Source organism: Corvus hawaiiensis, chromosome 7, assembly GCF_020740725.1.
Source record: "Corvus hawaiiensis isolate bCorHaw1 chromosome 7, bCorHaw1.pri.cur, whole genome shotgun sequence".
Taxonomy (NCBI): Eukaryota; Metazoa; Chordata; class Aves; order Passeriformes; family Corvidae; genus Corvus; species Corvus hawaiiensis.
In genome coordinates, this window is record NC_063219.1 from 5,554,839 (window position 1) to 5,578,237 (window position 23,399).

Consider the following 23,399-nt stretch of genomic DNA (forward strand, 5'->3'; position numbering starts at 1 on the left):
GACAAGGACAAAAGTAGCTGGCCTTATACCAGCACACTGCTAATATTTAAATGGTGTAGAGGAAAGGTACTTGAGGATTGCAAGAAGATAGTGGGAAATCAGAGGAAAGTGTGCAGAGCAACCTGCTGAGAAGGGAATGCTGAGGGAGGAGTCTTGGAATTGTGTAGTTTGTCCAGGTGGATGATGACAGGTACTTGAGCACTGACTATCCTAGCTAAAGACAGCTGATTTTAAGCACTGACATAAAGTGGAGTAAACACTCATATCAAGGTTACTGACAGCACATGTGCTTCCTGATGCATTCCATGTTTTTATGCAGGGGCCATATATTTTACGGTTTTCCTGGAGTCTGTGTGTTTGGGTAAGATCTCACATTTAACACATGAAGGGAGGAAGTGGGAAAAATCCTAACATGTGGACAGAAGAGCCTATATTTATTTGCTCTATTTAGTTTTCAAACAATTTGGCACCCTAAGGGTTCTTGACTGCATGTCCTAGAGAGTCTCTGCCTCAGTTAGTCTTTACCAAAAGTGTCCAGCTACCCAAAGCCACTGTATGTCTCACTAATGTTACTCAAGAAGACTGGTGATAGGATGATAATAGGAATTGATGTGTTTGTTTTGCTGAGAGATTGCAAAAGGCTGCACAGTAAATTGGGAGGGGTGAAAGGGAGGGAAAGCCTAAAACATAAAGCCAGTATAGTGCAGACAGAAGCTGAAAATTGGATGATGGGACTGTCTCGGCGTGATATGAGGCTGCTTTATTCCTTAACCGTCTGCTTAATGCCCAACGACACTGTATCTTTAAGATGGCCCCGGGGGCCGGGGCCGGGGCCGCGGGTGCGGGTCGGTTCAACGGCTCAGCGGAAGGGCTCTGGTTGCAGCGGCGCTCCACCGTTCTCTGCAGGGAGTGCACCGGGGGCGCTGCACTGCTTCTTCGTGGTTTTTGTTTGTTCTCGCTAACTGGAAAAAAAGTTTTGTTGGTTTATTTTCCCTTCCCTCCCCCTGGCCTCCCAACCTTCCTTCCCTTCTCTCCGGTCTGGGGAGCCTGCGGGGTGGCGCAGGCGGGCCCGCGGGGTGGCCCCAGCTGGTCCGAACGCCGGAGAGAGCCAAGCCGTTGAGCGAGGGGACACAGAGGTCCGCCAGCTTCGCCTGCTGTGACGAGAAGGACCAGTGCTGGAGAAAGCAGCGGGTTTTTTCTATCTGTTCTCCAGTTTCACCTGCTGTGGGGAGGAGGACCGGTGCCGGAGAGTCGAGCGGGTTTTTTTCCATCTGCCCTGCTCCAGGCTGCTGCGTGGACTCCCCTTCCCCTTCCTGGAGACTGGGGGGACCAGTTGCCAGCCCGTGTATTTTTTCCTTCTCTAGGCATTTGTTGTATTTTGAGGTTTTTTTCTGTTCTGCTCTGTTTTGTTCTGCATTAATAAACAGTTCAGTTTCTTTCCACTTTCACCTGCTGTAACCAATTTGTCTCATTGGCGGAGGACAGGGAGAGGCCCTCTCCCTTTGGAGGAGGTGCTCATTCCAGAGCGTTTCCTCCTAAAATTTTGTCTCCAAAAAACCGAGACAGAGCAAATTTTTTTCTGAAAACTGCAAGCTCACTGTATATAGCAGAGAAAAATTAGCTGCAAGATTAGAAGAGGGCATTGAGACTGCAGAGTCATTATGTCATGTTTTCTGCAGCTCCGGTGCATTCTGGACTCTATTCAGCAGGGTCAGAGTGAGCTGCTGGAGGCAGAGTGAGCAGCAGAACCGTGTCCCTGGCGCAAATATCCAGCAATCAGATAGTCAACAGGGGAGTTTCCAGACTCAGCCCTTGTAATGTGAGGTGTATGTACCTAACTCTAGGGACTGGTGTTGCACCTAGGAAATGATTTATGCTTGCAGTGTGCTCTTGCAGCTTGTTGGCTTACCATACTTCTGTGAACCACGTGCAGGTAATTCTGCCTGTGGTTTGACATTGATGCTTATGAGGAAATTGCAGACACTAGGCTTTGCATAGAAACGATTTGGCATCTGAAGTCCTTTTCTTGTTGTGCTGTCCTTTGCATTGCTCTGTTAATGATCTTACTGGTGCTTTTTGAAACCTGTAATTACAGTGGTCTCTGTGATTGATGGGAGCCAGCATTAAAGGATTAATCCTGAGTAGAACTGAGTATTTTGTGATCCTTGAAGTATCAACATCAGCATGCATTGGCACATTGCTGATTAGCTTGATTTAGTAGTTGGCAGCCAGCACAAGGCTTTTTCTTTAGATAGTGTGCACTTCAGCCACTGCAGAGGGACTCAGTGTGAGAATTACTTATAGGATTAAAAAAAAAAAAATCCATGGCTCCATGCCTTCCAGGTATCAGTTGACACAGCAGAAGGCTCAAATCAGTGGTGCTCTGGGTTTCATCTGAGTGGAAGTAGTAATTCTGATTCAGTGGCAGTCTTGTGCTTGGAGGAGCCAGTGTTCAGAAAACAATTACAGAACCTACTATAATTGAATAGGATGCTTAATTTTTGATATATTTGCTCTTTAGATGTTTGTGTCCTGATTACCTTTCTTTTCCACCTGCTTTCCATTCCTGTCTTCTTCAAAAAAATAGTTTACATAGTCTGTGTGTGTGTGTGTATATATATACATATACATGCAAACACATCCATCCGTCCATCCATGCACACCCAAATACTGATGACCAGAACTTGTGCAGCTTATAAACACTCCACTTTTGTTCATGTGGATCCTGAATATAATGACTTCAAGTGGCCTCTGCCTGTGTGGTTAGTTTAACATTGCATGCTCTGTCTGACACCTTCCCTGTCTTAAACCAACACATTGTCTAGAATTTTGACAAGTGTATTCTAATTTATTTAATGCTGCAGCTGTAGTTGCCTGTTCACAAGTGCTTTCCTTGTATCTTTTGAAAAAAAATAGGCTGTCAAAGAGATTATTCTAGAACCAAAAGGTGTTAGTAGAAATGATGCATGGGATGCCTTCAGCCCTGTGCTTGGTATGTCTTGATTTTACAAGTGGTTATGTGATAAGATCCACTGAGGTTAGCAGGGCTTTTTAAGTGATGGAGGAACTACTTTCAAGAATCACAGCTTGCTGTGTCAGAGCCCAGTTTCCTTTTTTTGCTCATAGCATAGTTGCCACAGTGGTCAGCTTAGGGCTATTGGAGCAGTTTTCTGAGTATCTGCTTTGAGTGACCAGTCGCTGTTAAATCAGACTCCCCATTTTGAAAGCCCCTTGAACATATGAAAATCTCTATTTTGAAAAAAAGATTAAGATGAATTATATATGTAGCATTTTGAAATGTACCTAGACAAGCTCTTTGCTCAGCACCTATAATTACAGTGTTCCAATCCTGAATAGAGGGTTTCAAAAGAAGATAACATTCAAAGCTACTCATTAGTTGTGTTACTGTGTGTCAGCCTTTTTAATAAAGAAAAAGTGCATTCTTTCTTCACCAAAATACAAATACAATAGAGATAATGTCACTTCCCAAGGAAGGGTTATTTAAAACTAGAGTGATGCTTGTGCCTACTAATTAAAAGTTAATAAATCTGTAAAAAATGGGGTTTCTAAACCAGATTTGAATGAGTTTGCCACTGTCACTTGTAACTGAGGTCTCTTTGGTAAGGCACACAGAAAGCCCTAGTATGTGTCCTTGCCTTCCCCTATTAACCTTTTGAACAGGTAGTGTAGTTAATGTGCTGTTTCTGTGATGCCACTCTCATTCATATATGGTCTAGGAGGCCACCAAGGGCTTAGTATTTATACATTTTATTCAGAATTTAAACACCCTATTTATTTAAAAGTTTTAAAATGAATTCTAAGTTCTGTACACTTCCACATGTGTTTCTGGTATGGCTGTAGAAATAGATTGAGTGCTAGTCAGTCCTTGCAGCTCAGACAGAGCCTCTTTTGTCATGTTGCAGCACAAAATGTTACACAGATTCTTAATGCACTTGACCTCAGTTACATCTAGATGATGTATCACAGACCAAAAAAAGCTGTTAAAGGAACCTTTTAATATTGCTGAGTCAAATGGCTCATTTCAGGAAACACTGGAAAAAATGGTGTTTGTGCAGTCTTTGTGGCAGCCTTCTGCATACATATTACAAAGCAGTCTTTAATTATGGAATCACATTATTACTTGTTTCCGCAGAACTCCTGCCTCATTAAGTGCATGTTCCTCCATTTGGAACACCACTTGGTGCTTTTGCTTTTCTCCTGTACTTTTAGAAAAAATCTTAATTCTTTCTGTTTTCTGCAAACTGTATAAAACTGCCCTGAAAATACAGACTTTTCTATATCAGTCATTCTTAAATTATCTTGCTTGTTTAAGAAGTCATATTTCAGAGCCCTGCAGTAAAATGGATGGGCGCTTTCACTGTAGAGGGGGGAAAAAAGTTATTTAAAGTCCGAGTAACTTTACATGTAGGTATCCAGTGGAAGCTGCTTGGGGTCACTGTGGAGTCATCAACACTCTGCTCTGGCCCCGTGTGAGTAATTTGGGCATGGGGAAAGGGGTTGATTACCAGAACCTGGCTAGAGTGGGGAAAGAAACAGTTGTCTAAACTGTGCATCAGGAAACTGGAATTTAAACTGCTCAGAAAACTTAACTTTAACTTTTTCTTTCCTGGAATGTCAGAGTCTTTTTACTTTATTCAAGATTGATATATCACCCTATTTGAGTGTTAAAAGCTTAGGTTACCAAAAATTGAATTGATTTGTTATCTGGTTAAAATAAAATTCCCCAAAGTAATCCTTCATGTGTGTGACATGTAGAAACTCCAGAAGAACTCTCACTGATATCTGATAGGAATGCCTTAAATTAAACTTGATTTTTAGAAGTGAGTGGCATTCATCTCTGTATTATTGAAGCTTTGCATTGTATTCTTTGAATTGCTGTTTCTTGAAAGGAAGCTGCCTATGGTGGTATTGAAAGAGGGGTTTTTTAGCTATTAAAGCTTAACTAGTGCTGCTCCTAGACTTTTCAGAGTTGTGAGCCTGTTTGACGAGAACTCTTAGCATCAGGTGAGACTGTGATGAATGTCATCTGACTTGAGGTCTGTAAATGCTTCTGAAGATTTTATAGGGAGCTTGCAATAAATAATTTCTCTGTGCCTCAGTAACCCTTCTGTTCTGGGATAACTAATCCTTTGCTGTATGGTACTAGAATTGGGAAGGTGAAGATTGTAGACTAGGAGGTGTTTGGACATTAAAATAGTAGGAGCCTGTAAAGGAGAAGGGAGACTGTTCATTTAATACTTTCTCTTGAAAAGTTGTGATTGGCAGGGCTGAGTATGGTGATGTGGTTGGAAAGTGGTGGTCCACTGGTGAAGCTCCAATTGACTTTGTGGGCTCAGGACCACATATGAGAGTAACAGGAAAAACACTTGAGGATTTGTTTAGGGAGTGAATGGGAACATGTGGATTCTCAGCAGAAGAAAGCAAAGATACTTTTCAAGCATATTTTCATCACTACGGAGAAAAGAGTAACTCACTTTATGGTTTCCTGACGCAAGTGTCCAAGATGGATCCTTAACTCCTGTGAACTGGTGGCATTTCTTGGCATTTTGGTAGAGCTATGCTGATCTGTCCTAGCTAGAACTCAGGCCTTCGAGTATGAAATCTGATGGAAGAAAAAAAAAGTTTCAGGCAATTTTTTTCCTCATAGAAAGCTTCCAACCATATTAACTCTTACAGTGTTGCTGCCAATAAACTGAAAATTTGTAAGAGCAGATAATAAAAGGATATGGTTTAATGTTACTTGCAACTGGATAAACTGACTAAACTCCTGAAAATCAGAACTGCTATGAGGGAGGCATTGCCTGTGAATGAGAATGTGGAACAATTAAAAATTTGCAGGCTCATACTAACAGAAGTACCTTGTCATGAGGATAAAGGAATTACTTGAATAGGAGCAGTGGTAGCAACACTGATCTCTCTTGAAAGTCAGGGTTTTTTGTTTGTAACATATTTTCTTGCACTGTTGGTACCCTTGCAGGGTTTTGAGTTGCACCTTTAAAAATGTGTTCAAACATTAAAAAATGGATAACAGGATCAGTTAGAAAACCAAACAGAAGCGTTGAGGCTCTTTCACTGCAGAAATACTGGCAGCACTCAGTGTACTTTTCGTGTGAATTCCTGCCCCTGAAACTGGAAGATTAAAGTTGAAAGGGTACATGCTCCTGGAAAACTAGGCTCTTTGCTCCCATTAAAAGTGTTGAATGTGTATCTGCTCCTTTTTTGCGCAGCAGGGAAGGTGCCTTACAGATCTGTTGTTACTGCCTCTTCAGTTCTGAGCCGTAGATCATTTCTCATGTGTAAACAATCTCAAATATTCTGGGGGTTTTAGAACTCATTAAACTTTCCATTTCACTAGAAGTGGTAAGAGAGGCTATCAAAAAGTATCAAAGCAGATGATAAACGGTCTAAGGTCAAGTAAAGTGAGCACTGAAATTTCTGTCTTTTTAAGGAAATGGAAGAAGACTCTCTTCTTCCTTCACACAGACTGCAGTGAGCAGTCTGCTGGACCAGGAGGCTTCAAATGTGAACCGCAGTCCAAAATGTCAGTTAGCTGAGTGTAGCTTCAGGGCCAAGGCCTTCAGAGTGCAGCCACAGCTCCTGCAGCTCAGCTTCATCACATGCGGGTGGGTGAACAACCAAAATCTTGGACTGTCCATTATCTTCAGTGAGCAGGTCAAAGAAAGGTAAATGCACAAGGCTGGAAGAAATTGCAAGAGATACAATGCAGACCTTGGTTGTGGAAGCAGGTTCCCTGAGATAGCTCCATCCTGTTTACCTGTTTCTTTTTGACTGTCCAGTGAAGGCAATTTACAGCTTCAGAGGGTTCCTAATTTAGTTAGATTGTCCTAAATCGCCTTTGCAAGTCTTTCAGACATGTTGAACAACTGCTAGCTTTATACTTTGGAGGGTTATCTCCTGGGCTAAGGCATGTCTGTGTGTCAGACAACAGTTAACAGTATGAGTTAACAGTATGATGTCTCTGACAGAAGAGCTCTGGAAAACCTATTAGGAGCCAGCCACCTAATCAGTGGAAGCTGAATATTCAGTTGTTCACTTTGCTATTACTGTGGGGTGTGACTTGCCTCCACCTAAGAGGCAGCACATCAGAGAGGAGTGTGGGCTTGCACTACAACTCCTGCTGAGAGTGTTATGTACTTGGACTCAGCCTGTTGGGTCTCAACTAAGATGTTGGTGGATGAAGCTCTGTGTGGAAACATTTCCTTTTTGCTGCCTCTGCAGCAGCACTATTGCAGCACTTTGAATCAGTGAATTTCATGGCATTGATTTTTGGATGATTTTGAATGTGATGAAATACTTGTAAACACTCTCAGCTCAGTGTTTTCTGGCTGCTCACATAAAGCATTGCAAAGAAGCGAGCCTCGGGCTCACTAACCCTAACCCCCTGAGTGCTCATTCAACCCCCCCCCCCCCCCCCCCTCGATTATAGCATGTATGTGCTGCCCTTTTCCAGTAAATATGCTATATTGTAATAGAAAACTAGGTCAGACCAGTTTGTTTTGGTTGGTTTTTTACAGAAGTAGATTTGCTGATGTGGGCCATCTGTCTTTCAGATATTATAATTAATTCACAGTTTGTTTTGGTAGTCTGAGTTAGGCTGACAGGTCTCCAGTTCCCTGTGTGGTTATCATCCTCTTTCCTTTTTATGGTGGTTAGTGGTTCTGCGCTTGCTTTCAGGCAGTGCTTTAGGTCTTCCCTCATTTCCTATGAGTTCATGGTGTCAGTGGTTTCATCTATTAGTGTGTAGTTGGTTTCAGTCTGTTGGTTAGGGGTTTTTTTTAATGATAAGAAATTTGTAGTAAGATTTCATCTGTTGAAGTTGACTTACCTACATGAGTCCCTCCTTTAAACATATTCCTCTGGTCAGCACTGTAGTCAGTTGATGTCCCAGCTTTGTTTTACCATAAAATAGTTTTTCTCTGTATCTTTATTCCACCTTTAGCACTTTTCTGCACTTTCTTGGCTTCCTATGAAGGGACTGACCTGTCTGGAGTTGCTTAAAAATCTGTCTTTTTTTCTTTGGGATTCACTGCCCGTAATCTGCTCTACTTGTTCCTTCCTTATATTTGAATAGTTGATGTTATCATTTCATGATTACCATTATCCAACCCATCTTCCACCTTCAGATTTCCAAGCAGTTTCTCCCTTTTACCAAACCAGCTCCATCTTCTGAAGTGAACCGTCCCCAGGGTGTTGGAAGATGCATCCAGTTATGCCAGTGAATTTTTTGGATAAGCTCAGCTATTTTTATATATATGCCCATCTCTTGGGGCAGGTGTGTACTGAAAGATGGAAAATACTGGGCCACTTCATTTTCCTATCAGATGTTACTGGAAAGCAGTTAGTGAAAGACTTTGGTAACCAGAGCTGTCAGTGTGACTCCTTGCAAGAGCACTGACTTCACATAAAATCTGACAGCATTAACAAATGCCACTGTAGTTACAGGAAAGGGGTAGATAATTTTGTTCAGGGTAGACTTTAAAGACAGCTCCTGATTTTGTCAGCCAGCAAATATTCAGAAGTCAAAATGCCAACATGTCGCAGTGCTAATCTTGTTTTCTCTGCGTCAAGCAGTTGGCATGGTGTTTTATTAGTAGTGTTTTCCAGAATGTGTCCCAGGTGTTCACTGCCGGCTGCGTGAGTCAGGGCTGTGATCTGGAAAATCTTGATGTTCCTAAAGTGGAGTTAACTGAGTGTAACTGTAGCAAGAGTGTAAATAGGTGTCTGGTGTTTCATGGCCATTTTAGCAACAAGTCTGTTTCCCTTTTATTATAACCACAGATGATAGGATGAGTCTGGAGTCTCTAAGGAGTAAATAATTGTGGGCCAAGCTGTAAAAATGCTGGAAATTCTGCTTGCTGGAGGTGCCAGGGTTGTGTGCTTGTCCATTATTTGCTCATCTGAAGCTTGAGGAAAGGGATCCTGCTGGTACCATTCCTCCTTGTCTCTTGGCTTGGATATGAACTGGGAGCTCCTCAGAGATTGGAGGGTGCTGAATGAGGTTTTGCTCAAAAGGGGAATATTATGTATGAGTTGTTCCATGGTTGTGTTTTGCTGACCATTACTAACAGTGTCTGGACAAGTAGCATCTTCCTAAAGAATGCTGAATCTTTCATGCATGGCTCTGCACCTGGGGGTGGGACCTTAGACAAATCTCGTTTAGCAAGTCTGACCGGCTTACCGCTATTTTCTTCTCAGATGTATGGAATTAACCAAAGATGATAAGGTCCACTCCTGGCCAGTATATTGTAAGAAATTACTTTTCATTTGCTGGTGTTGAGAGAAAAATAGAAATAGTTGAGCTTGACTTTCCTTCTGCTGTTCTCTGGTTACACCTCCATCTTCATCCTCAGTTATGACAGCAGTGTGCTGTAGAGACTTAAGTCTTTTTCTGCTTTCATAAAGTTGCCCCATGCTTAAAAGAAGGAGGTAGGGATGGGGTCCTTGCTTTCTGCTCATGATTCAGCCTCTGCTTCCTGTTAACTTTGGCAAGACACTGTCCTTTTCTACCTTTCTGTGAAAGTAAATGTTTTCTTCTCTAGCTTTGGTAAAGTCAGAGATGAGAGTCCCATTCCTTTCAGTGAAAACCCTTATTTAGGATATGAGTACAGTGAGACATAGCAACATTCACTAGAAGTACAAGTTGCTTTTATTCCTGCTGACATTTATCTTCTCCCTATCTTTCCCCTGTGAAGCAATGAGCATCTTGAATAGCTTTGTCCAGCTGTGAGTTTTGTTACCCACATTTTGGCAGAAATTAGTTCTGCAGGTAGGGTGTGTGCTGATTGAAGATGATGGGCTGGAAAATGGTCCATTTGTTGGCTGTTGACTTGAAGCTGGGTAGGGAAGTCTGTACTTCTTCCTTCTCAGGCAATTCAGTGCAATTTGTAAATGCCAACAATTTGCACTTTATAGGTGCTTCTCCCTTGCCTAGCCATTCCCAGGATTTGCAAAGCAGTAAGTAGTCCTCATTTATGCCATTGTGATGATATTATACCCATTGTAAGATATGGTTAGTAACTCAAGCACAAAGCAGTTAAGGACATGCCCAGGGTCCTGCAGTAAAACAGCTGTAGCACCAGAGAATTCTCCTCTGTGACAGCTCAACAGCACTTCCCTGATGCAGGTTTTCTGTGGTACATGATACCACGTTACCTGATACCGAATTAATAGGCCCCATCAGTCTGGTCTGCAGCTTGTAAGCACATCATTTGTTACTGTGCAGCTTAACTGTGGGATTCCTGGCAACAAGTAAGCTTTTGGCAAATTAGGTTGTATTATCTACATTGTTTATTTGCTGACTCCTTGTACTTAGGGCTGTTGCTGTTAGTGTCTTTCCTAATTTTTGGCAAATCATCCCCAGTGAATCTAGCTACATGAAAGGCCTTCTGCCTTCAGATCATCTTCTTTCTGTAAAGAAGGAAAGGGTTTTATTGTTTCTATGAAACTCTGATCGTAATGGACACCATAGTATAGCCTGTACTTCAGAGGAATCAGCTTTTCCATGGATATTCACTTTATACGAAAACAGGCATTCTGAAGGCCTGGGCTCTTTGGTAAGACATGGTCTGATGCAAATCAAGGGATGTAAGCTATAATGGCAAGAGAGGTTCTAGTCACCAGAAAAGATAATTTGGTATAACTTTGCACATGTTACTAAAAACGGAGGAGGAAGGCATCTTGTTATTAACATGTTGCAAGTCATGAGTCTTTAATTCATATAATAAGATTAAAGCTTTTGCCTTTAACAGCTGCCACTAACTGAGAGCTTTTTTTTTTCAGATTGTGGAAACCTGAAATAAAATTACCTGTGACTGACAAGGTGACAGCAACACCATAAGGTGGGTCTTCTGTTTTTGTTGGTCTTGTATCAGTCATTCCAGGGCTCCAGAAATGTTGTGCGTCTTGACTTTACTGAGATGGATTGCCTAATGAATCTCTGGGGCTTGTTCAAACAAACCCAAATAGTTTGACAGGACTCCTCCTATGCTTGCATGTACATGAGTTATGTATTGTAATGGTGTTCTAAACAAAGAAGATACATACATTTTCTGGGCTGTACGGTGAAGGTGTTTATGGCACAGAGGTGGAAACAAGTGAAAATAAAAACTCACTGGGGTTTTTGCCAACTTTTTTGTGTAGACTTCTGTTTTCTGTAGGAAATGTCCTCTTGTCAATGAGAGTTGAACTATCCAAAAGGCTGCTGCTGCTGAGCACAAGCACTGCAAGTTGAATCTGTTATGTGGCATTTTTTTCTTCTCACGCTTCAAATTTAGGATTCACATTTAGGAAAAATGTTCCAGGACGTGTGCTGATTACTTGTGTGTCAGTCACTACATGCTCACCTTGTCTGACGATTTGTTGCTCTGTTTTGTTGCATTGTTTTATTGAGGTTGTTTATGGGATATGCAAGTTTGCAACACAGCCCAGATGCAAAGAGATGCTGATCCCAGGATTTCCCACTTGCACCCCTGGTATTACCTGTTCAGAGGGGAGTTTGTGTAATGGGTACAGACGGCTTTTAGTTATTTGAACGACTCAAGTGAAAAACAGCACAAAGAGAGCTGGTAAATACCATTTTCCCTTTATCCAGGGGTTGTTGGAAGAAGAATTACTTGGTCATTCCTCTTCCAAGAAAGGTTAAATTTTCAAGCACCAGGTTTATCTGGTGACACTGCACAGTCATGATGAAGTTGGATTTTGTTCTGGGGTTTGGCTTTTTCTTTTTCTGTAGTTGATTCTTGTCTGTCTTCTTTCTAGGGCGGGAGAATGGAGTAAAAACTGGGACATGTGTTGCCTGCGTCTATGTGCTGGGGGCAGTTCCTGGTCACAACATTGATGCTCTTACTGCAGTCTCACATTTCTCTCTTAGAGGTCATAGTTTTTTCCTTTGTGTGAAGGCATGAGTCTTTCCTGGAGTATGTATCCACAGCCAGAGTGAGTGGCAGTATTTCAATGCAGAGCAACAGTCTCTCTGCTGGGTATTTCAGAGTGCGTTGCTTGTCACCAGCTCTGAAATACTGCTTTATAGCTGTGATGGGCTGCAGTGCAGATGTACCACTTGTATTTCTCAAGGTGTTTTAAAAAACTGCCACAGTCATGTAAGCCTTCTCTCTTGCAGTGAGAGAAACAGGTGAGATGTGAGAATTTATCAGCAAGGCTCTTGTTGTCATCATTCTTGAATGGAAACTGCCAGGAGCCCTGCTCATGGTATTAATCCTTATCCAGTGAGAAGAAGTCTAGCTTTGATTTCAGTGAGTACAAGATGTTTCTTTTATCTGCTGCTTGTCAGCCTCTCTATGTCATTGAACTTGAATCATTAGGCAAAAAGTTAAATGGTCAGGAAGAGATAGGTCTTTCAAAGCTGTAATAAGGCCAAATCCAAAAACTTTTAATAGGAAGGAGTGATTGAGGATCTGAGCTAAAAGTGTAGACAAAGCTGTTTGGTGGGTTCTCTTCGTGAAGAGCAACAGGGAAGTCGAGGAGAGTTCATTCTGCATTTCACTTCACCTGTGCTAGTCTGAGCTTCAGTAGTCTTTGTGGCAGGGTTTGAATGCTCTTGTCTGTTCTTACCAAAGATTTATCACAGTTGATGTGTGTAACCAGGAAATTCAGAGCAGGGTGGTGAACTGTCAGCTGAAAGGGGTAGGTAAACTGTTTGCTCTTAGAAGTGAGTAGTAATCCAATTCTTCCAGCACCTGGCATATTGGTACTTTTCAGCTGTATTTGAGCTGCTCACAGTTTATCAATAGAAGCTGTGTTCTTGCATAAACAGAGAGCAAAAGACCTCCTTGTAATTAAATAATCAGTTGTCTAAATCTCATTTTATTAAGCTGAACACACAGTACAGACTAGAGAAGCGGTCCTGCACCAAGGCTGTTTAAACATACCAAACTTATAAGATTTGATTAGATTTTGTTCTTCTCTTTCTGTCTTCTCCATGTGAATCTAAGGCATGTGCAGATCATGCTCAGCTCTCTTTTTTTGTCTTGATTGTCTTCCTTATAACCCTCTCTTAGGCTTTTACACAACCCACATAATGGCACAGAGAAGCTCTTCACCCATTTATTGGTCTCACTCTGTTGCATCACTTTCTAACTGCCCCAAAGCACCTTCTTGCTCATCAGACAGCAGTGTATCTTTCACAAAGGAATGAAAGCAAGACTGTCTCAGGCTTGTCTCTGCAAGCTTAGGCATGTATTGAACATAAATATTACCTAATTTTTCACACTTGAAGGGCAATAAAACCCAAATTCTCGAAAGCATTAAGTGTAAGCACAACTGTTGTGTTTTACTGAGAACCTGGAAAAAAAAAGGCAACAAAAAGATGGGTTTATTTCTTACCAGAATATTTCACAGGAACAGCCTAAGTATATGTAATGGTACCAAAGCCTGTACTAATTCATGGTGAATTTCCATGTGGTATGAACAAAAAGCAGAAGAGAATTTTATCAAAAGCCAGAAGACCTGCATTGCCTAGCCTAACGTTAGGCCCTTGTATGTCACTACTGCTTGCAAGCAGTGTGCTTACCCTGCTCTCCTCCTGCAGAGAGCAGAGACTGTAGATGAGCATCTCAGGAAGCTGGGAAGGTCACATATGATTGAGCCATTTTCTGAAGAACCTCTCTCTTTCCACTGAATCATGAAAAAGAATATAGAATATATAGAATGAAAGAACTGAATGAGTTGGTGTTCTTAGAAGCCCTGTAAACAGACAGAGCTAGCTGAACATTTGCCTTTGTTTTTAAAAGATACAAGAACTGGCATCACCACTTATACCATGGAGTCTTTTGTACTTCCATCTTTAAATTGCTGCTCTTTTGGGCTGTTTCTCTTGTACGAGTGATCTGCTGTAGCCCAGCAAATAAATAATTCTAATAAGGCACCTGATCTCTTGGAGAAATCTGAGTTTCATTCTACCAGGGTATACTGGTTCTCTAGTTCCCAGTGTAAGATTATGCACCTCAAGTAGTTTTGCAGATGTGCTCACAGGTACACACCATTACCATTCTCTCCTACTGTACTGCTAGGAACAGAAAGCGTAAAGGGATTCAGCAGTTCAAATTGCTCCCACGGCAGAGGTTCCTGAGGAGAGCAGTGTCATGTGTGGTACTGAGGAGTGAGAACAGTCCACATGGTCAAACATCAGGATGTTATCCTTGGGCCCTCCTTCTTTCTCTGTGACAGGTTTTCTGTATTATATTCTCCTTGTGCTAAAATTAAAAAAAAAAAAGAAACGAGAAAGCCACACTTACCTGTTGAAGGCATTGACATTACATCCAACACCCTTTGTTTTGAAGGCTGCTAGATACCTTAGAGAGAGAATCATGTGAGGCAGAAGCTATTTAGACTAAGCCTTCACTATTTATGTTGAAGTCGTAAGCAACTTGAGCTTGCCCCAAAAAGATCCAACAGCATTCCAGCTGATTGGAAGTGCTCCTTGTCTTATTGTTCCAAGTTCCCCTCTTGTAAGAAGGAGCCCTCCAGCAGGGTGTGGGGCAGAGGGAGAGAGAGTTTCTCCATGTAGCATTCTCCTCTGGTGTTTGCCCCCAGCAGTGCTTTGCTGGGATGTGCAGCACACTGTCTTGCACTCTTAGTGGGCCATCCTGTTAGCCCTGGCCAGTAGGAGGGCTGTGATCCAGCCTCTATGCTGCTGAGTTAGAAAAACACATGACCTGGGCTGCATCCAGCAGTTGAGGATGGAGGCCATCAAGCTGTGACATTAACCAGCTCTGGCTTCTGGCCTTGCAGAACTGTGTGATGCTCCCTGTGTTCATAGGTGGAAAAGCAGGAAAGATGTTGGTGTGATGTCTTCTTCCCCAGAAGCTTGTGGGTAGGATGGGGACCAAGGAACCCCTAAGTGCTGTATCAGGGAGGGAAAAGGAGTGGGAGGTGCTGAATGAAGGTCGTGGCTGTAGAATTTTTGCAGACAAACCAGTTGGCACCCATATGACTCTGAACCAGGTGTGCTTGTAGTATGAAAGTCTGACAGACCAGATTTCTCATTGGCATGGCTCTTACTGAAGTCATCACAAGTATGTTGGTATTGCACAGCAGCAGAACTGGGTTGTTGGTGTAGTTTCTTTCAGGTGCATCTGGGCATTTGGGTTACATGTCTAAACTCCAGTTGCTCAAATAATCTGAAGCCTGAGATTACGAATATACAGAAATAGGTGTTCTTTTAAGGGCCACTTTACTTTTCGTTCTCTGAGAGTACATATGATGTATAAAGATGCAGGTTTCTGAGTAATAACAAATGCCTGGGTTAACATTCTACCAAACACCAGATGTGAAACCCAGAGGCTAGCAAAGTATTTATTGAGGGAGTATCTGAGGAAGCTGTTCTTATTGATGCCAGCAGCTCCTGACTGCTAGTTAGTTAATCAAGTAAGTGTTTGTGGGTTGTTTTTTAATGACTAATTCCATTGCCAGCAGTGTCTTCAGGAAAAAAAAGGAAAAATGGAAGGAACAGGTGGCGCACACAACTTTTTTTTAAAAGGAAACAGCGTGCTGTAGAACTGCAAGCGTCTGCTTCTACTTAATGCTTAGTCTTCAAACGCTGAGATGCCATTCGTTTAGTGGAATAAATTACTATACCGGCTACTAGGCCCTTAAAATACTTTTTAACCTTATTTTATTCAGTTAACTACATTCCTTATTACGTCCGGCATACCGTACCAGGAGGCTGGAAGGCAATAGGATAAATAGTTTTGATTAGATCCTTCTCCAGAGCAATAAGTAGGAGTTTTAACTTCCATGGGAGTAGGAGCCAGACCTTTTTTTTGTGGTGGGCAGCAGTGACATCATCTGAGACAGTCTTGATGAAGAAATGTTGTGCCCTTTAATTCTAACCTGAAAGGTTTAAATAATGCCAGACAAATCTCTTTGGAGATAGAAAACATCTTTTATGAGATTATTTGATACAGCAGGAAAAATAGATAAGTTTGCAGGTGAATGGTGAAGACCAGGATGAAAGTTTCTAATCCTGAAAGCTTTCTTGGTGTGTGGTTTTTTTCCCCTGCCCCCCAGGTGTAGGAGATACTATCTTTATCTACAAGATTTGCTTCACTTACAACCTTTGAAAATAGTGGCTGTAATGCCTTTACATCTCCAATGTCTTTTATTATTGGTGGGGAGAGAGCATTTCAGTGTGTGTAGCACCCAGAGGTAGAAGCTTTTCTGTTGCTTAGAGCTCCAACTCATAACCTGTTCATAGATTTTTATCTCTATTTCTTATGTCTTCACATGTTTCTGGGCACATAACCACTTAACAAGTGATATGTCGAAAGTCTTTCTTCCATAAAGTCACTCACAGTTTTTTTTCTACTGGTACCAGTAGCAACAGGACCAGGGTTAAAGCTATTCAATCTGATAGGATCGTGTGAAGTGTCTCACTGAAGCTCTGCCTAAAGGCAGTGTCAGATTTTCCAGTGTGGCCAGGTCTATAAGAGAACAGGGTTGACATCCCAAGGAAAAAAAGATTACAGTCATAGCAAGAATCAGTTATTTTTCTTCCAGTTCTTAAATGCTGTAGGCATAAACATGCCTCATCATCTAAAGGTAATACAGGTAATAAAGGTAATCCTTTTGTGTTGCTTCTCACCTTGGAAGCATATAGTACTAATGGGAAGCCGTTCACCAAATTCTTGATTTTCAGGCTTTGAAAGGTGGACTGTAGAATTCACTTCATTTGTCTGAGCAATATATAAAGGGAGGAGTTACTGACTTTAAAACTTCCACATGAAACCCAACTGGGTTTGCTTGGAACTGATTTTCCTTTTTACTATTATAATACAGTATGTATATATATATATGTTAAATATATATAAATAAATAATATTATATCAGTTTATCTTGTTGTATGAATGAAACATTTAACACTTTTAAGAATACACAAATCGTATGTCCTGTATTACATCTGTGGATATTTTTGTGTAGCTGAAATAACTTTTTCAAGTTTATAATTCCTAGGCTGTTAAGACTAGTGTCTCAAATCCTGATAAAAGCAAGTCAACTCTATGCTTCTAGGGGACCAGATAATGTTTTGATTCTGATCAAAAAAGAAAAAAATACTTCTTTAGACTTCCATGTCTCTGTTGTCCATATTTACCCACTGCTGGCACACAGGGCTGCTTACACTTTGCTGTGTTTCTCCATCACATAGGTTTGTAATCCAAATGCTGTAAAATGTGGTGCTTTACATTGCCTGACATTGATATAAATGCACTTTTCTCACACTTCAGTGTTGTGGTTGCTTTGAGCTGAGCTTCCAAAGGCCCATATTCTGAATAAGAATCAATGGGAATGGTACTGCTGAAAATGTGAAAACCTCAATCCTTAGTTCTTAAGTGCATTTCTAGGAGAGATTTAGTTGTGGTGTAGAACTGTAGGCAAGAATTCAAACAATTCATGTGCTCTTGACAGGGCTGTCTCACTCTGACTTCTCTTTCCAACTGTTTTAATGAAAATCTCAGAGATAGGGGAAATTCAATGCATTACCAAATGCATTGGTGCTGCATTGGAAATCAGAGTTTTAAAAGCTTCTGTTAATTATTTTTTTCCTTGAGGGACCTGCTGACCTAAATAATGATCTTTCTATAGAAAACATTATGGAAGTATGTGTAATGTAGTTAGGAGCCAGGTGGGTGGTGAGGCTCTGTGTGTTTGAATGTTTATGTTTGAAAGGCTTTTGGACCTGGTTTGGAAAAACACCAGTCAGGGAATAGTGCCTGCACAAAAATTCTTGCTATGGAGGTGGAATGGGAGCTGAATGTAAAGGTGCAGGAGTCAAAAATGAGTTTGAACTCATCCAAGACCATGGGTAGAGGGAAGCCCCTGTTCTCCAGCGCTGTGTCTTTGCCTGCCTTGTGACGAGGGTGCCAAGTTTAGAAGCTGGAAAAATGCCATGTTACTCTTTTGTACAGGTATTTTGTTCCAGAGTTGTGGCAGTGAAGAAGGAGCCTTCTTGGGGATCCAGTACTGAAGTACGAAGTGTCTCCATTAGGAGACACTGTTAGTGTTTCCAGTTTGCATGTGAGGAAATGAGGAACATTAAGATAATAATGCTATCTGTGGGCAGTAAGTAGGCAAATTGTGACCCAGCTGGGATCAGATTCCAATCTCCTGAGCCTCATGCAGCGCTTTGTTTTCTCTTCCATCAAAGTGCCTTTTTCTGCTGTACATCTTAATTAGCAGCTTATCCTGATCTAACAACTAAGAAAGAGCTTCATAGTGCAAACAGTAACTGTATGGGCAGATATGTGTATAAAATTGTATTTTGTTTCTAATTAGAGCAGGGGTGCATGCCTCTGAGACACTTTACAATGTGCTCAGAAGGAGAAAGTGTGGACTCCAACCCATCAAGTAGGAAACTATTGCTTTGGATGAAAAGCTCATGCTTTTTCAGGCAAATACAAAGGCAAGTTTCATATGTGAGAGCTGAGCTAGAAAGCTTGGTCTTTTAAATACAATTCTGACTAATTCTGCCACTGTTTTGTATTGGCAATTATGCATTTTTGTAATAAGCAAGAGCTGAAGCTAAAGATTGCTGTACTCAAGCTCTTCATGTCAGAATGCGACTGTGCGTGTTGTATTTGTGCTAGAAGGCTTGAAGCATCAGGGCCAGATGCTTTTTTATCTCTGAAATTGCTTAGGTCCATTGATTTCAATAGACTTGCACCCACATGCAGTTACAGCCAGCAAAAACAGGCTCTTGAGTCTCAGAAATACACCATGAAGATACTGAACAACATCTGTAGCATAGCAACAGGAAAGCCTTTATGCCTTTCTCATTTATGACTGGTCTCAGACCCTGGCAGTAATAGTGAGCATATGGTGGAGGGTTTGTTTTCTTTTTGGTCATGCCAGTCAAATTGTCTCGGAGCGTAATGCCGACCAAATTTTAAAAAAACAGATATGGTAGTGGTTCAAGGACTCAGGTTTGAGGAACATCATCTTTGGTTCAGTGCTAAGGTTTGGGAAGACATCACACAGCAGCATGACTCCATGATTTCTATTTGCTTTCCATGGCATTAACCTATCCCCTGTGTCAAGTTTGGCCTTCCTGATTCCATTAGAAACCACGCCAACAGGGTCTGGCATGTTTCCTCCCAGGCAGGACTGTTGCATGCTGTGTGGGCAGCAGAAGTCCCAGGCTGCTATCCCATGGCAGGCCCTTTCTGGGAATGAAAAAAAGTGCTTTTTGTACACAGCAGAGAAGGAGGTGCTGGAGCTGGGAAAATAGTTGGGGGCTGTGAGCAGGCAATTAAGTATTCCTCAGGATCAGCATCTCTGCTTGTGATAATCAGCATTGAGGCCTGAGATCAGTATGGCACCTGCTGATGCGGCTGCTTTTTGCCTGCTGTCAGTTGTCTCACAGTCTTATGCGAATAAACCATGTAAGAAAATGAATTACTTAAATCAAGCCAATTTGGAAGAATATCACCAGATTCTGTACCAGCCAGCCAGCCACCTGAAAGACGTCCTATATTTACACAAATGTAGCAATTGTGTTTTCCCCAGTATCTGTGTTTTTTACATTATTTGCCTTTAATTTGTTCAAAGGCAGAGTGGGAAGCAGCATGAGTGTCGTAACTATGTCCTGTAATTACACAACCGTAAGAAATAGAAAAAAGCCTTCTGGGTGTCTTCTACATTCTGGGATTTATTAGGTGTCCATGTGCTGACAGAACAAGATGGGAAATTGCTTTCAGTGTTCATTTGTTACCATGTGAGATGGAAGAATCAAGTCTCACAAAAACACTGTAGCGCAAGAACTTGGCTTTTTTGTTTCTGCTCATCATGGGCAATTCCCTCCCTTTTTAAAAAATGGTTTTCTGGTGTCTCAGTGAATAGACAAAAAGTGATTCTTTGCAGTACTGGGGAGAGCACCTTACATGTAAAGGATATTTCAGAACAAAATCTAGAGCTGAATTTGAAGTGTTTGGTCTGTTCCTACAGCACTGCTAATCACTAACTAAGAATAGAATAATTTGCAGTTCAGAGAAATGCTGTAATCTATTCATGCCTGTGGGAAAATATTGCTTTCACTGTGTTCTTTGGTGCAACTGTAATCATTTCAAAGAAAAGAGGTTAGGAAAGTGTGTTCTGCTGCATGTCAGCTGCAGCAGCTCTGTGTTTTCTTGGCTACTGTACTGATGCAAAACCGTCTGTTCAGGAAGATGATAAAACCAAATGTGCAAACAAGTTTTTGCAAAAAAGAAGGAGCTTGCCAGTCGTTCTGCAGTTCTGTGCTAGGACATGATGGATGAAGTCAAACTGCCTGAGTGCTTGTGTTATTCCTGGCTGGAAAGGCCAGAGAGAAGTCAAAAGAGAAATGGGAGACGCCCAGACCCAGCTCCTGCTGGTGGGAGGACACCACTCTGGGACCCCCAAAATCAAACTCTTCTGTATCATGTGGCTGCAATGAAGGCAGAAGGTGTAAAGATGGGTGGGCCTTGCAGCCTGTTTGCTGAAGCAAGAAGGTTCAAATTCAGCTGAGCCATACATGGAGAAGCTTCCTAGTTGGAGGAGACCTGTGGGTTTCGTGGAGAATATGCCATTTAGACCCTGCAGGTTACCTGTACAAACAGTTTGGTAGGTAATTTCTTTTGAATTTCTTCTGATTTTTTTTTAGCCAGAAGTCAGGAGCAGAATGTCAGTTTCCTTTATGCTGACTTCACCCACCCTTCCTCTGTGAGTCCTCATTGTGGTGGAAAGACCTGACTGGCATTAAGGGGACTGCTCTTGTGTATAGAACCATTTCCTGTATTTCTCATTGAGAAGATGAGTTTTGAAGATGCAAGCACTCTTCTTTGGGAGCAGTATTCATAGGATGAATCATGGATGCTGGCCACTGATGTAGTTGGTGTTGTCTTTTTTAAACTGTAATCTCTTTAAGCAGCTAAGGAATGAAGCTGAGGCTGAGGGTTACCCAGGTCTCTTCAAGGTTACAGAGTATATTTGCAGGAGAAGCAATCTGCATCTCATTTTTAATCTTTAGAGTTAGTGTCAATGCAGAAGAGAGTAGGCAAGCCTCAAACAACTTTATTGTGGTTATGAATCATGTGTCTGGCACAGCAACTATGATTTGTGGTTTCAGGGCATTTTTAAAGTGCATGACTTTGTGGGTAAAACTTGCTCTTTCAAGTGTAAAAAAAAAAAAGAGAAGGACATTTAGATTAAGTAGAATGACTGAGACTTGGTCTAGAAGTTTTAAAAAAGCAGTGGGGTATTTTTCTGTATTAAACATCAGTTTAGAGTCTTTGAGCAGGAAAGCCTAAGATTAGCTTTACAGGTCTGGAAATATTGCTGGCCTGTCTGCAAATCCTGTGTTTCCCTCTTGCACAGAGCCCTTTGTAGCTGGTGGCAGGGAATGGCATTTTCCAGAACCTTCTATCAGTGGGCAACACGATCCAGCCCTGCAGCCAGGTCAGTGCAGGCTGAACCCTTGCTGTAAGGTTAAGGGGGTGGTCAGTGCATTCTTCTCTGTAATGGTTCAGAGTAGACACTGCCCTGTCTCTATTAGATTGTGTCTGCCTTCATCAGGAGCCAGTATCTGCTCCCTAATTAGCTATATACAGCACTTGGAAGTTGGAATTTGGGTGTAAGTTCAGTAATGGCGCGTGTGGAATCAGAAAGACATAGAGAAATGGGGTAAAAGTCTGAGTTTTGCATTTGCAGGTGCAGACATAGTGAAGGGGGATGTAAGCCCACAGAGTGTTTTTCATACCAACTTTCACAAGGGCAGGAGATCTCAGAAGGCCATTATCTACCCTATGAGTCTGAAAATAGACTCTTTGGTCTAGGGGATAAACAAAAATGATGCTGTGTTAATGAAAGCATTTGGGACCTGGTCTGGTCACATTGCTCTGGGTCTGTTTTCCAGGCAGATTGAACAAAATATTTTAGCTGTGAAATTCTGAGAAACAGCCTGTAAAATGTCAGTGCTTGCATTTCTAGAAAGGCTACTTTCTTCAGCTGATAGATTTCCTCTGCAAGTATGCTGCTTAGTTTTGAAGGTTTATGTGAATTCAGTGTGTGTCTCAATACGTGTGCCAGTAGACTCTTTGCATGGGAACTGTCATATTCACCACTTTGAATTGAAGCTGTCTTTAATTCTCCTGTTTAAATCTTGCCCTCCTCTGGAGATGTTTTCTGATTTCCCCTTGATTAACAAGTATTGCTGCAGACCCTCTTCTCCACCAGTGAGCAGTGGACCAGGGCGTATTGGTGAGTTTTTGGGAGATGGGCACTGCTCTTGCCCCCCTACACATCTTGTGTTTCGGAGACACACAGCCTGTATATTTTATGGGGCATTGTGTCTTTCCACAGAGTCCCTGTGATTGTGTATCTCCTCTTGGTCTTGTGTAATGTGGTTGTGCTGCATTGTGCTAGGTCATGCTTTTAAACCACAGGACTTCTGAGTGCTGATTGCAAATTGAAAAGGAAAGACTTCTTGGATTTTCAGCAGGAAAACAGTAGAAGACATGACCTTTCTTCTGCTCCTTGGGGTGGAGCAGATATCCTTGTAGTGTTCTGCTTTGAAACAAATTGGTAAATAGGAGGGATGTTTTGATCTATAACAGGTTAGCTGCAGAGGTCTTTGTAGGCTTCCTAGGTGCTGAAGGAGATGGAGTGGAAAAGACATTTCATAGAGATGAGAACTTGGAAAGAAAATTCATGCAGAGATGTAGAAATAGCTTATTCAGGCAGGAATAACAAAATCTAGGAAAGTTAGGCCAAATGAAGCAGTGCAGATGAAAATTTTGCCTGAGCACAGAGCACAGGCTGTAACTATTTACCATGATGAGGTTAGATCGGGGATGGTGTAAGCTGCAAGGAGTGTAGCAGCTAGGAAATAGAAGTGGCCAAAAGGTCAGTGCTCAGAGTTAGGTAAATGAGCCATGTTGTAGGACAGGGCAGGGGCGCAGTGCCAGAGCTCCTTGGAGATGTGATTCCAGAGGTGATGTATTCTGGTGTTGTCATTGACGAGAACAGGGCTGACAATGACTGGCTGCACCTTCTGTGCTAGTTTGAATTCATAGGGATTTGCTGTGATGAAGTTAGTACACTATGGTCTGCACATAAAGAGTTGGTGAAAAACTAAAAGGGTTCTCTCATGACCATTGTTTTTTACAGTTTTCATACTTTGCAGTACTCTGTAGCTGTGTATGATACAGGAGACAACTTGTCTCCCCAGGTGAGGGGGAATCTAGCAGATGTGAGCCTTGTGGGGGTCTGGAGGAGCCTGTGACCTGCCTCTTGATGAGCAGGGTGCAGAATTGATTTAAAGACACTTCAGTGGAGAGAGGCACAATGTTCAGCTCCACATTTTGTAAGAGCATGTCTTCCTGTAGTGG

General features: G+C 41.8%; 1 protein-coding gene across 43 annotated transcripts in view; it reads left to right on the forward strand.

The window, feature by feature from the left end:
- The window catches only part of MAP2 (microtubule associated protein 2), a 237,265-nt gene that overhangs the window by 45,685 nt on the left and 168,181 nt on the right, over nucleotides 1–23,399 (forward strand). For 34 of the 43 annotated variants that reach the window (XM_048310160.1, XM_048310170.1, XM_048310156.1 and 31 more), the window contains one exon: nucleotides 10,822–10,880. The exons of the other annotated variants lie outside the window; for them this stretch is intronic. The gene's annotated coding sequence lies outside the window, so the exon portion shown is untranslated. The remainder of the gene's footprint in view (nucleotides 1–10,821; nucleotides 10,881–23,399) is intronic. 43 annotated transcript variants of the gene reach the window in all.